This window comes from Malus sylvestris, chromosome 10 (assembly GCF_916048215.2).
Source record: "Malus sylvestris chromosome 10, drMalSylv7.2, whole genome shotgun sequence".
Classification (NCBI taxonomy): domain Eukaryota; kingdom Viridiplantae; phylum Streptophyta; class Magnoliopsida; order Rosales; family Rosaceae; genus Malus; species Malus sylvestris.
In genome coordinates this window covers 26,859,750-26,874,359 of record NC_062269.1, presented here as the reverse complement: position 1 = coordinate 26,874,359, position 14,610 = coordinate 26,859,750, and positions in this window count along the sequence as shown.

The window sequence follows — 14,610 nt, the reverse complement described above, 5'->3', positions numbered from 1 at the left end:
GCTAGCGGAGGAAATGGGTCTATGCTCCATCAATCTTTGGTCCCAATGCAGGAAACGGAGGGTTGGTAGAAGAAATTTCTAAGGTTTGCCATCTTATAAAGCTTCAACTTGTTTAGTTTATGGAATAATTAAGCATTAAGTGGTTGCAACCAGATCTTCCCATGCAAAAGAAGCAGTATTTACTGATTAATGCCTTAGATTCGGCCATGATAGTTAGATCAAGATCATCTAATAATTTTGTGATCGTTAAATGGGGATCAAAGTTATATGAAGATAGATATGGGTGTTGGGTGTATCCCAGTTAGATGCAGAAAGCTGAGATTAATTATGTTGATGCACAAAATCAGTGAGAACTTTGGTACAACAGAAAGTGTTAAGTTTGTGACCTTCGTTAGATTGCTCCGGTCACTAGTGTGGATAAGTATGTAAATGGATAGAGACAGGGAAGTGAACACAAGATGTACGTGGTTCACCCAGATTGGCTACGTCCACGGAGTAGAAGAGTTCTCATTAATTGTGAAGGGTTTACACAAGTACATAGGTTCAAGCTCTCATTTTGTGAGTACTAGTGAATGATTTAGTACAAATGACATTAGAAATATTGTGAGAGAATGATCTCTATTTATAGAAGAGAGTTTCTAGTTTCATTCTGACATTGACACATGTCGTGTGATGATTGGCTTCTGATGTTGACACGTGTCGCGCTATGATTGGCTTCTGATGTCGACACGTGTCACGTTGTGATTGGCCTCCTGGTTGGAAGAAAACTCTTATGGGTCATTGAAGGTATAACGTTGACCGGTGCTCAGTAGTTTCAGGATTGGTCAAGTATGGTACAAATAGTGCTCCCCTAAGTTCCCGAGTAAGGGAAGTTCCTCGGTCGAGGACTTGCAAGATCCAAGCTATTAAGTAATCACGAAACTTCTAAGTACCGAAGTGTGGTATCATTTTCACTTGCCTTATCTGTCTCATATGTAGATGTGGCATCTTCTCTGGAAGTACTTTTCCTCCATCCAGGGATGGTATCTTTAACCGATGAAAATGCACAAGGTAATGTATCAATTTCACTTGAAGCTTACTTGTAGTTTCGGGCTTGGTCAAGTGCAATACAAACCCTATAGTAGGAGTCCCCCAAGTCGCCGAGCTAGGAGATTTGCCGAATGAGTTAACAGACAAGGTAAGCAATCAGACTTCCAAGCAAGTAACTTGGATCGGAGGTTCGACTTCGGCTTCCGGTTGATTGTTCTCATTTTCCTTGTGTTGTAAATAGCACTAAGGATAAGGAGAAGCAAATGGAGAAGAGATGATATGAGATACTTTTGCTTTTGAAGAAGTAACTTTCCACATGTTTATTCTTGAACTAGGCTGTAGGGTTTTCTAGTTTCCTCCAGAGTATAAGGCCGACTCAAGAATTTGAAGGTCAAAACAAGTCCATCAAATCTAGAGTATGTTCAACCCTGATGATATGGGATACTTTTGCTTTTGACAAAGTAGTGGATGCATCGGCACGTGTTCTGTTACACTTGTCTCCACATGCTTCCTTGTATCCTTCTCACTTGCCCTATCTGTTCCCCAGGCAGATGTGGTATCTTTTCTGGAAACATAAGATGTTGAAGATGAGTACTCGAGAGCAATGTCAGGTAAGTAATCAAGCAAGGGGTTTCAAGCAGTCAGTTCCTAACTGGAAGCTTGATTCCAAGTGCTGATTGATTGCTTTCTTTCTTCTTGTCTTGCAAGTAAGAACAAGGCCAAAGGAAAAGACAGGGAAAAAGCATGATATGGGATACTCTTGCTTTTAACCTTGATGATATGAGATACTCTTGCTCTGGTGTGGCTTGTTTGCAGAGGTATTATCGGGAAGAAAATAAGCTGAGTATTTCGAGAGACTTTGCTGAGAGTGCCATCTCAGATGTAAAGAAAACTTGAGCATTTTTTTTTATTTGCAGGTTTGCCTGGCTATGGAGGATGAAGGTCGACATATATAGGAGTCTCCCTAACAACAAGTAGTAGTATTATTCCTTTACCCTTCTTGGTCATAGCAATGTAGTGGGAGTTGCAAGCTTCACGTGTTTTAACTTTGTCAGATCACTTTCAAAAAGTGGTTTGTGGTATCTGGAAAGCCGATGTTGCGTGTGAAGATGCAGACAAGCTTTATCCAAGAAAATCTGGCTCTCGAAGTTCGAAGAACGGTGCCTCTTCAGTTTTCGAACAAGCAATCCTATCGAGGATCTGGCTCTCGAGATTCAGAGAACTGTGCCTCTTCGATTTTTTAGAAAGCAATCTTGTTAGGGATCTGGCTCTCGAGCTTCGGAGGGCGGTGCCTCTTCAATTTTTGAGCACGTAATCCTGTTGGGAGTCTGGCTCTCGAAATTCAGAGAACGGTGCATCTTCGATTTTTGAGAAAGCAATCCTGTTGGGAGTCTGGCTTTTGAGATTCGAAGAGCATTACTCTTCGATTTTCGAGAACGTAATCTTGTTGGGAGTCTGGCTCTCGAGATTCGGAAAACAGTGCCTTTTCAATTTTTGAGCAAGCAATCCTGTTAGGAGTCTGACTCTTGAGATTCAGAGAATAGTGTCTTTTCGATTTTTGAGAAAGTAATCATGTTGGGAGTCTGGCTCTTTAGATTCGGAAAGCGGTGCCTCTTCGATTTTTGAGCAAGCAATCTTGTTGGGAGTGTTTTCTCGAATGTGAGTAAAAGTTGGGGCATTTTTGTCATTCTGCCTTGCCACGAAGCATGGAGGTTGACACATATTGGGACTTTCTAGTTATCAAACAGTGGTGTTATTCCTTTACCATTGTGGGTAATAGTAGGGTAGCTGGACCTTCAAAATTTATGTGTCTAAACTTTGTCAGAAATCTTTGGCAAAGTTATATGTGGTACCCGATGAGCTGATATTGCGTGTGGAAATTGGTTATTCTTCGGAATCCGGAGAATGGTGCCTCTTTGATTTTTGAACCAACGACCATGTTGCCCTTTCTTTTATAAGAGCACCAATTGTGTGCAAGAAGTACATTCAGAGAGTTATTGCTTGTAGGAATTTTCCCTTTACTGCAGAGATTTATTGCACCTCATTTCTCCTTCATCATTTCTGAGAATGTCTGGCCCATCCAACCGTCTTTTTGACTTGAACTTTGGTGAAGAGGCAGCCATGCCTTCTCACGACAACATATGGCGCCCATCCTTCTTATCCCCTACTAGTCATCTTACCATTGAGGACTCTGTGATGAAGAATGATATGACCGCTGCGGTGGTAGCCAGGAACCTTCTCACTCCCAAATATAACAGACTACTTTCCAAATGGTCTGATGAGTTGGCTGTTAAGGATTCTCTGGCTCTCAGTGTTCAGTGTGCAGGTTCTGTGTCTAATATGGCCCAACGCCTATTTGCTCGAACCCGCCAAGTTGAATCATTGGCGGCTGAAGTGATAAGTCTTAAACATGAGATTAGAGGGCTCAAGCATGAGAATAAACAGTTGTATAGGCTTGCACATGACTATGCTACAAACATGAAGAGGAAACTTGACCAGCTGCAGGAATCTGATGGTCAGATTTTGCTTGATCATCAGAGGTTTGTGGGTTTGTTCCAAAGGCATTTATTGCCTTCGTCTTCTGGGGCTATACCGCGTAATGAAACTCCAAATGATCAACCTTCGGTGCCTCTTCCTTCTGGGGTTCTGCACAGTACTGATGCTCCGAATGATCACCCTTTGGTGTCTACTTTTTCTGGGGCTTTGCCGTATGCTGAGACTTCTCATGAGCAACCTTTGTGAAAGCTCCCTCTTATTTGTTTATTTTGATTCATGTATATGTACATATTTGTAACTTATCAGAGATATCAATAAACAAGTTTTGCTTCATTTCAACGTATTATGTTAAATGCACCAAGGCCTTCTTCACTAAGTTCTTTGAATTTTTTCTTTTGTTGAAGCTTGTATGTTGAACCTTTGAGAGTGAAGTATGTATGTTGAGGTAGTGCTCCCTTAATTTCCCGAGTGAGGAATACTTCTTGCTTTGAGACTTGAAAAATCCAAGTCACTGAGTGGTCGTGAGACTTCTGAGTATCAAGGTGCAATAGCATATGGTAGGTGTCCCCCAAGTCTCCGGTTAAGGGAGTTGACGAATGAGGCATTTCCTTTCTAAGTGGTAGCCCAAAACTCCTCCTTCATATATATTTGTTATGAAAGTTGTTAGGCCCAAAGAAGAGGAGGCCTAGGCAAATTTTTTTTTCCGATTTTTTTTTTTTTTTTTTGAATTTTTTGAATTTCCGAAAAAAAAAAAAAAATATATATATATATATATATATATATTTAGCTTTGTAGGTGAAACTTTGGTGTTGAAGCTTTGTAGGTGAAGCTTTGAGGTTGAAGCTTTGTTGGGCACTATGAATTGATTTTGCTTCACACTATCTTGATCAAGATAGTGTGAAGCTTTTGTAGGTGAAGCTTTTGTGTTGAACCTTTGTAGATGAAGCTTTTGTGGGTGAAGCTTTTGTGGGTAAAGCTTTTGTGGGTAAAGCTTTTGTAGGTCAAGCTTTTGTGGGTCAAGCTTTTGTAGGTCAAGCTTTTGTGGGTGAAGGTTTTGTGGGTCAAGCTTTTATGGGTCAAGCTTTTGTAGGTCAAGCTTTTGTAGGTGAAGGTTTTGTGGGTGAAGCTTTTGTGGGTCAAGCTTTTGTGTTGAACTTTTGTAGGTGATGCTTTATGTTGAAGCTTTTGTAGGTGAAGCTTTGGAGTTGAAGCTTTGTAGTTGAAGCTTTTGTTGGGTACCATGAATTGATTTTGCTTCACACTATCTTAATCAAGATAGAGTGAAGCTTTTGAGAATTTGTAGTTGTCCTCCATTGATGAAGCTTTTATTGGTGAAGCTTTTGTGGGTGAAGCTTTTGTGGCACCATAAATTGATTTTGCTTCACACTGTCTTGATCAAGAGTGTGTGAAGTTTTTGAGAATTGTGGTTGAACTCCTTTGATGAAGCTCTTGTTGGCACCATAAATTGGTTTTGCTTCACACTGTCTTGATCAAGAGTGTGTGAAGCTTTCTACGAGTTGTAGTGTTTGCATTGTTACAGAAGGGAAATGTTTGAAGCAGATGCAAGAGGGTTGAATAGCTTGATCTTTGTATGCCATGCATTGAAGTTGTTGTTGGCTTGCAATAAGACTTTGTTGGTGACTATAACTCTTGTTGGGCATAAGTATTCCTCTAATTGAGTTGTTAAGCTTGAGGGTTTTTTATTATTTGTGGATGCTAGGAGTTCATATGTACAAGTTGTACCACTTGTCTTCTGATAGATGGAATGAATGGTGAGTTGCTTTCATCACTTGGTTGGTGGTACGAAGGTGAGTTCCTTCATCACTTTTCATCACATTTCATCACCTGGTTGGTGGCACGAGGATGAGTTCCTTCTTCCTCTAGTTGGTGGCATGAATGAAAATTTTCCAAATGATATTAGAGTACGGGTTGTACATTTCATCACCTGATGGCATGAAGATGAGTTCCTTCTTCACCTGGTTGGTGGCATGAGTGGCAAGTTGCCAAATAATATTAGAGTACGGGTTGTACATTTCATCATCTGGTTGGTGGCATGAATGGCAAGTTGCCAAATGATATTAGAGTACGGGTTGTGCATTTCATTACCTGGATGGTGGCATGAAGGAGAGTACGGGTTGTACATTTCATCACCTGGTTGGTGGCATAAAGATGAGTTCCTTCTTCACCTGGTTGGTGGCATGAGTGGCCAGTTGCCAAATGATATTAGAGTACGGGTTGTACATTTCATCACCTAGTTTGTGGCATGAAGGAGAGTATAGGTTGTACATTTCATCACCTGGTTGGTGGCATGAAGGAGAGTACGGGTTATACATTTCATCACCTGGTTGGTAGTATGAAGATGAGTTCCTTCTTCACATTTCATCACCAGGTTGGTGAGAATAAGGGTAAGGTGTCTAGGCACATTGTAGCAAGTGTCGAATGACACAAATTATGTTGAACCCTTTCAAAGTACAGTTGGCTTATGTATGAATGTGTTGGAATGTATGATTGAAAGAATATACTGTGAAGCTGTTCGTTTATTTGTATAGTCTTGTTGACATATACTTAGACTTTGTTTCATGTTGGAAGCATTCATGTTGAAGCTTTGAATCCGAGTGTTTCATTGCTAGGAATGTAAGAGGATTAGGACCGAGTTGTCTAAGTCACCTCTTTATTGAATTCATGCCAAATAGTCTTCGTTACATAAGATGCCGAACTGCTAAAGCTTAACACTTGTACAATGTGAGTTTACTTGTAATAGTACTTCAAGTGATCAGCGTTCCATGGATGGCCAATGGTCTTGCCATCGGAGCTTCTAAGCTTGTAGAAGCCAGGGCGATTGATGCCAACAACTTCAAACGATCCATCCTAGTTTGGACTAAATGTTCATTCACTCGGGACTCTGTCGCAGAGTAATCTTTTCTTCAATACCCAGTCCTCTACTTTGAAAGAACGAGGTTTAACCTTTGAGTCATAGTAGTTGGAGATGCGCTGCTTGTAGGCAACATTCCTCAAGTGAGCCTGGTTTCTGTGTTCCTCGATCTAAGTTACCGGTTCTTTCATGTCGAGGATTGCTTTGATCTTCTTGGGATTAGCCTCAATGCCTCGTTAGCTTATCATGAAGCCTAAGAATTTGCCAGAGCCTACGCCAAAGGCACATTTGTTGGGGTTCAACCTCATTCGATACCTCTTCAGAATGGTGAAAGTTTCAGATAGGTTGGTGATGTGTTGGTCAGCATGTTTGGTCTTGACTAGCATATCATTAACGTAAACTTCCATGCTCTTCCCAATCTGCTCAGCCAACATTGAATTGACCAGTCTCTGATAAGTCGCTCATGCATTCTTTAAGCCGAAGGGCGTGACTTTATAGTAATATAGTCCCCTGTCAGTAGTGAAGGCTGTGTGTTCTTGGTCTGGAGGGTTTATGAGGATTTGGTTGTATCCTGAGTAAGCATCCATGAAGCTCAGGAGTTCACACCCTGTTGTAAAGTCTATAAGTCTGTCTATAAGAGGAAGAGGAAAGCTATACTTCAGGCATCCTTTGTTTAGGTCAGTGTAATCGACACACATTCTCCACAATACCTTTTGGAGCAAGAGACTTTCCTTGGTCGAATTCTTCTTAACAAGGACAACATTTGCTACCCACGTTGGATAATTGACTTCGCGAACGAAGCCTATGCCTTTGAGTTTTTCAACTTCTGCCTTCATTGCCTCGTACTGTTCAGCGTCATAAGATCTTCGTTTCTATCTCACTAGCTTGGTCTTGGGGTCAATACTTAAGCGATGACAGATGATATCGGCAGAGATATCTATCATGTTCTCATATGACCAGGCGAAGACCTCAATGTTTTCTTGCAAAAAAGAGGTCAATGCCAACCGAATGGGTAGTGACAAGGTGGTGCCAATCTTCACCATGCGATCCAGATAATCTTTTGAGATAGAGACTTTCTCCAACTCTTCAGTGGGTTGTGCTTGCTGGGTGAAAAAGTCATCTTGAGGATCGTTGGGTTAACTGTTGCCACCGTGAAGATCCAAGTTGGCTTTGTCTGGGCTGGTCTTTATAACTTGGTCATGTATAGAAAGGGTTTCCTTGGGCACAAGCAGGTGTTGTTGCTTCACCGAAGTGTTGTAACATGATCGTGCACTAAGTTGATCTCCTCTGATGTAACCATTGCCATAGGAGGTTGGAAATTTCATCAACAACATATGTGTGGATACCATGGCCTTGAGATCATTGATGCATGTGCGTCCCAAGATGACATTGTATGTCGTTGGGCAATCAACCACCAGAAAGTTAGTGGTAATGGTAGTTGTGTAAAGGCCTGTATCAATGGTGAAAGGTAAATGTATGCTCCCCAAAGGTTGCACGATATCACCGGAGAAGCTTATCAAAGGGGAAATCAAGTGATCAAGCAAGTGTTCAGCTACATTAAGTGCCCTGAAAGCTTCGGCAAACATGATATTGACCGAAGCCCTCGTGTTTACTAGGATTCGTCGTACTTCAAAGTTGGCTATGTGAGCTTCCACGATCAGTGGGTCGTTGTGAGGGTAAATGATACCTCTTTCTTTCTCAGGGTAGAAACATATTAGATCCTAGTTAGGCTTTTGATGCTTGTCTCCCCTGATGTCTTCCACGTGAAACACTTGGTGGCCAGACCTTAAAGCTCGTTTACTATATTTCATGGCCTTGTTGGAAGATTTAGATATGGGTGTGACACCACTTATGGAATATATCACATTCACCTGGCGTTGGTTACTGTTACCCATTGGAGGGTGAATGAGGAATTGATCAATTTTTCCTTCACGTGCCAAAGTTTCAATATGATCACGAAGGGTGATACACTTCTCGCAGTCATGGTCATTATACTCGTGGTAGCAGCAAAACGTGCACGTGCTCTTCGTGGACTTGTAATCCGGGTGCCTCGGCTTTAGCTTCGGTATCAGGTGTGCTATACTGGGGTAAATGGCCATGCATGTGGCGTTCAAAGGTGTGTATGTCTCATATCTCGAGGTAGGGGTTGTCCTAACACGTGCTTGACCCACTGTGTTGACTGCCTGGGGTCGAGGATTATCGTGGTGATACCCTTGGTTATCACGGTAGTGTCCTTTACTCTTTTTACTAAAATGAGAATAGTGAGGATGGAAATTGTTTGTACCATACTTGACCAATCCCGAAACTACTACCGGTCAACGTTATACCGTCAAGGACCCAGAAGAGTTTCCCTCCAACCAAGAGGCCAATCACAGCGTGACACATGTCGACATCATAAGCCAATCATAGCGCGACACATGTCAACATCAGAAGCCAATCATAACACGACACGTGTCAATGTCAGAATGAAACTAGAAACTCTCTTCTATAAATAGAGATCATTCTCTCACAATATTTCCTAATGTCATTTGTACAAATCATTCACTTGTACTCACTAAATGAGAGCTTGAACCTATGTACTTGTGTAAACCCTTCACAATTAATGAGAATTCCTCTACTCCGTGGACGTAGCCAATGTGGGTAAACCACGTACATCTTGTGTTTGCTTCCCTATCTCTATCCATTTACATACTTATCCATACTAGTGACCGGAGCAATCTAGCGAAGGTCACAAACTTAACACTTTCTATTGTACCAAAGTCCTCACTGATTTTGTGCATCAACATTTAGCGCCGTCTGTAGGAACGACACTTATTCCCACTCTCTTCAGCTTTGTCAAGTTGGTTTCCACCATTCGTACACTTTCTTTTGACCAGGCATCCCTCTCCAACATGGGGAGCAAAGGAAGCCACAACACACAGAATGACACCCTTCTTGCACCTAGTGCGAAACAACGAAAGAATGAAGGAAAAAGGGTTGCTCTTCAAGCTAAAGTCGATGAGCTAGAAGCTCAGAACAACAAGATAGCAATGAAGAATGAAGTCCTCTAGGAGCAGTATGAGAAGCTCTTTAAGACACTTCATGAAACTAGGCGTACTCAAACACACGAGCTCGTTGCCCCCATGGACATCAACCATCATCTGGGTGCCCTCCAACACGGAGGGTCACATTCCTTCGACATGAGTATCCCTGATGAAAAGCGAGCTAATCATCAAAATATTGATCAACATGAGACATCTCTCAACCCAGCTGCTTCGACCCGAAGCAGGAGAAGTGGAGGAAGACACCTCCTTACATAAGGGTTGGAATGATCGAAAGTCGTTTATTGTGACTGCCGAGACTTCCTAAAGCAACGTCGAGAGAATCCCCTCCACATATGCTCGAAGATCAATGACCCAAGGGTTCCTGAAAGACTCGGTCCCATCCCACGACCCAGGTTAGCTGCCAATCTAGGGAAGAAACGACAGGTCCCAGAGGAACATGAAGGTACAAGGGACTCTGAGGTATTCCGACAGACTTGCCTTAGAAGTCAGTACGACGAGTCCAAGGAAAAATCGCACGCCTTTGCTCAAACTTTTCTACTTCCAATAGGTGATGGAGACTTACGAAAGAAAATATCAGTGGTACATGACTCCACTCAGGACCTCCTTGTCCTACAGCTCATTGAGGAAGTAAACAAGTTGAAAGCCGAAAGTCAGGCCGAGATACCTGATTGGAACCAACCCAGGCCTGGCCCTATCACAAGGAGGATATTTGACACCCCCTTTCAAACGAAGACAAAACAAAAGCTTAGTTTACAACTCTATATTGGAAGGGAGGACCCAATTGAACATCTTAACCTCTTTGAGTCCACCATGGCTTATCGGATGCACACCGACGAATAGCAATATCTTCTCTTCCCCTCCACCCTCTTTGGCGGAGCTCTAAATTGGTATTGCCGTCTTCCACCTGAGACAGTAGACTCATTTGAGGAACTGAGGAAACTGTTTGTCTCTCAACACATCTTCCAGACCGATCGCTTATATTCTGCAGATGACTTGTACACTATTTGCCAGAAGCCGGATGAGTCACTACGAGAGTATGCTGATCGTTTCAGCCATGAGTATTCTTGCTGCGCTGAGGCAGATGACAAGACCGCCCTCAAGGCTTTCACGGCAGGGCTACGTGATTGTTTCTTTAAGTACATGATCAATGCCAACACTTGGAAAACTTACTCTGAGGTGATGGCACAGGCTTACAACCATGCCTCCGCCAAGGCAATGACATATCAAGGGAAACCCCCCACAACCACCCCTTATCAGCAAGTAGGGAGTGGAAGCCAGATCCAACCAAATGAGAAAACCTTGACCTTCCAAACGGTAGCGGTGCCTCCCCCTACCTTACTTAATACTTCACCAAGTCAACAGATATATCAATCTCAGGGCAAAAGGAAAGATTTCCATCCTCACCAGTCTCATTTTAGTAAAAAAAGTAAGAGACACTACCGCGATAACCAAGGGTATCGCCATGATAATCCCCGACCCCAGGCAGTCAACACAGTGGGTCAAGCACGTGTCAGGATAGCCCATACCCTGAGGTATGAGGCATACACACCTTTGAACGCCACATGCGTGGCCATTTACCCCAACATAGCGCACTTGATACCGAAGCCAAAGCTGAGGCACCCGGATTACAAGCCAATGAAGAACACGGGCACGTTTTGCTGCTACCACGAGCATAACGACCATGGCGGTGAGAAGTGTATCACCCTTCGTGATCATATTGAAGCTTTGGCACGTGAAGGAAAAATTGATCAATTCCTCCTTCACCCTCCAAGGGGTAACCGTAACCAACGCCAGGTAAATGTGATATATTCCATAAGTGGTGGCACACCCATATCTAAATCTTTCTACATGGCCATGAAAAATAGTGAACGAGCTTTAAGGTCTGGCCACCAAGTGTTTCACGTGGAAGACATCAGGGGAGGTAAGTATCAAAAGCCTAACTGGGATCCAATATGTTTCTACCCTGAGGAAGAAAGGGGTATCATCTATCTTCACAACGACCCACTGATCGTGGAAGCTCACATAACCAACTTTGAAGTACGACGAATCCTGGTAGACACGGAGGCTTCGGTTAATATCATGTTTGTTGAAGCTTTCAGGGCACTTAATGTAGCTGAACACTTGCTTGATCGCTCGATTTCCCCTCTGATAAGCTTGTTCGGTGATATCGTGCAACCTTTGGGGAGCATACACTTACCTTTCACCATTGGTACAGGCCCTTACACAGCTACCATTACCACTAACTTCCTGGTGGTTGATTGCCCAACGGCATACAATGTCATCTTCGGACGCACAGGCATCAATGATCTCAAGGCCATGGTATCCACACATATGTTGTTGATGAAATTTTCAACCCCCTACGGTAATGGTTACATCAGAGGAGATCAATTTAGTGCACGATCATGTTACAACACTTCGGTGAAGCAACAACACCTGTCTGTGCCCAAGGAAACCCTTTCTATACATGACCAAGTCATAAATACCAGCCCAGACGAAGCCAACTTGGATCTTCACGGTGGCAATAGTCAACCCGACGATCCTCGAGATGAAGGAATAGCATTACTACTTGTTGTTAGGAAGACTCCTATATATGTCGACCTCCATCGTCCACAGACAGGCAGACCTGCAAAAATGCTCAACCCTTCCACATATTTGAGAGGGCACTCCCAACGAAGTCTCTTAAAATACTCAGCTTCTTTTCCTCCCGATAATACCTCTGCAAACAAGCCACACCAGAGCAAGAATATCTCATATCATCAGGGTTAAAAGCAAGAGTATCCCATATCATGCTTTTTCCCTGTCTTTTCCTTTGGCCTTGTTCTTACCTACAAGACAAGGAGAAAGAGAGCAATCAGTCAGCACTTAGAATCAAGCTTCCAGTCAGGAACTGACTGCCTGGAACCCATTGCCTGATTACTTACCTGGCATTGCTCTCGAGTACTCGTCTTCAACATCTTATGCTTCTAGAAAAGATACCACATCTGCTTGAGGAACATATAGGGCAAGTGAGAATGATACAAGGAAGCATGTGGAGACAAGCGCCACAAAACACATGCCGATTCATCTATTACTTCGTCAACAACAAAAGTATCCCATATCATCAAGGTCGAACGCACTCTTGATTTGATGGACTTGTTTTGACCCTCAAATTCTTGAGTCGGCCTTATACTCTGGAGGAAACCAAAAAACCCTCCAGCCTAGTTCAAGAATAAACCAGTGGAAAGTTACTTCTTCAAAAGCAAAAGCATCTCATATCATATCTTCTCCATTTGCTTCTCCTTATCCTTGTTGCTGTTTACGACACAAGGAAAAGGAGAACAATCAACCGGAAGCCGAAGCCGAACCTCTGATCCAGGTTGCTTGCTTGGAAGTTTGATTGCTTACCTTGTCTGTTACCTCTTTCGGCTAATTTCCTAGCTCAGCGACTTGGGGGACTCTTACTATTGGGGTTTGTATCGCACTTGACCAAGCCCGAAACTATAAGTAAGCTTCAAATAAAATTGATACATTACCTTGTGCATCTTCATCGATTAAAGATATCACCCTTGGATGAATGAAAAGTACTTCCAGAGAAGATGCCACATCTACGTATAAGACACATAAAGCAAGTGAAAATGATCCCACACTTCAGTACTTAGAAGTTTCATGATTACTCAATGGCTTGGATCTTGCAAGTCCCCAATCGAGGAGCTTCCCTCACTCGATAACTTAGGGAAGCACTGTTTGTACCATACTTGACCAATCCCGAAACTACTGAGCACCGGTCAACGTTATACCGTCAAGTACCTAGAAGAGTTTCCCTCCAACCAGGAGGCCAATCACAGCGCGACACGTGTCGACATCAGAAGCCAATCATAGCGCAACACATGTCAACATCAGAAGCCAATCATAACACGACACGTGTCAATGTCAGAATGAAACTATAGGTCATTCTCTCACAATATTTCCTAATGTCATTTGTACTAAATCATTCACTTGTAGTCACTAAAGGAGACCCTTCACAATTAATGAAAACTCCTCTACTCCGTGGACGTAGCCAATCTGGGTGAACCACGTACATCTTGTGTTTGCTTCCCTATCTTTATCCATTTACATACTTATCCATACTAGTGACCAGAGCAATCTAGCGAAGGTCACAAACTTAACATTTTCTGTTGTACCAAAGTCCTCACTGATTTTGTGCATCAACCAAAATCTTTCATTTTGCCCTGAGATTGATATGTCTGTTGACTTGGCAAAGTATTAAGTAAGGCAGGGGGAGGCACCACTTCCGTTTGGAAGGTTAAGGTCTTCTCATTTGGTTGGATCTGGCTTCCACTCCCTACTTGTTGATAAGGGGTGGTTGTGAGGGGTTTCCCTTGATATGTCCTTGCCTCGGTGGAAGCATGGTTGTAAGCATGTGCCATCACCTCAGAGTAAGTCTTATAAGTGTTGGCATTGATCATGTACTTGAAGAAACAATCACGTAGGCCTACCGTGAAAGCTTTGAGGGCGGTCTTGTAATCTGCCTTAGTGCAGTGAGAATACTCATGGCTGAAGTGACTGGTATACTCTCGTAGTGACTCGTCCGGCTTCTGGCAAATAGTGTACAAGTCATCTGTATAATGCAAGCGATCGGTCTGGAAAATGTGTTGAGAAACAAACAGTTTCCTCAATTCCTCAAATAAGTATATCGTCTCAGTTGAAAGACAGCAATACTAGTTTAGAACTCCGCTTGAGAAGGTGGAGGGGAAGAGAAGACATCGCTCTTCATCGGTGTGCATCCAGTATGCCATGGTGGACTCAAAGAGGTTAAGGTGTTCAATTGGGTCCTCCTTTCCAGTATAGAGTTCCAAGCCAAGCTTCTGCTTTATCTTTGCTTAGAGGGGGTGTCGAGGATCCTCCTTGTAAGAGGGCCAGGCTTAGGTTGGTTCCAATCAGGTATCTCAGCATGTCGTTTGGCTTTCAACTTGTTTACTTCTTTAAGAAGCTGTAGGATAAGAGGGTCCTGAGTGGAGTCATGTACCACTGGAGCTTTCTTTCGTAAATCTCCATCTCCTCTTGGAAGTAGGAATGTTTGATCAAGAGCATGTGATTTTTCCCTGGACTCGCCGTACTGACTTTCAAGGTATGTCTGTCGAAACATCTCTGAGTCCCCTATACCTTCATGTTTCTCTAGGACTTGTTGCC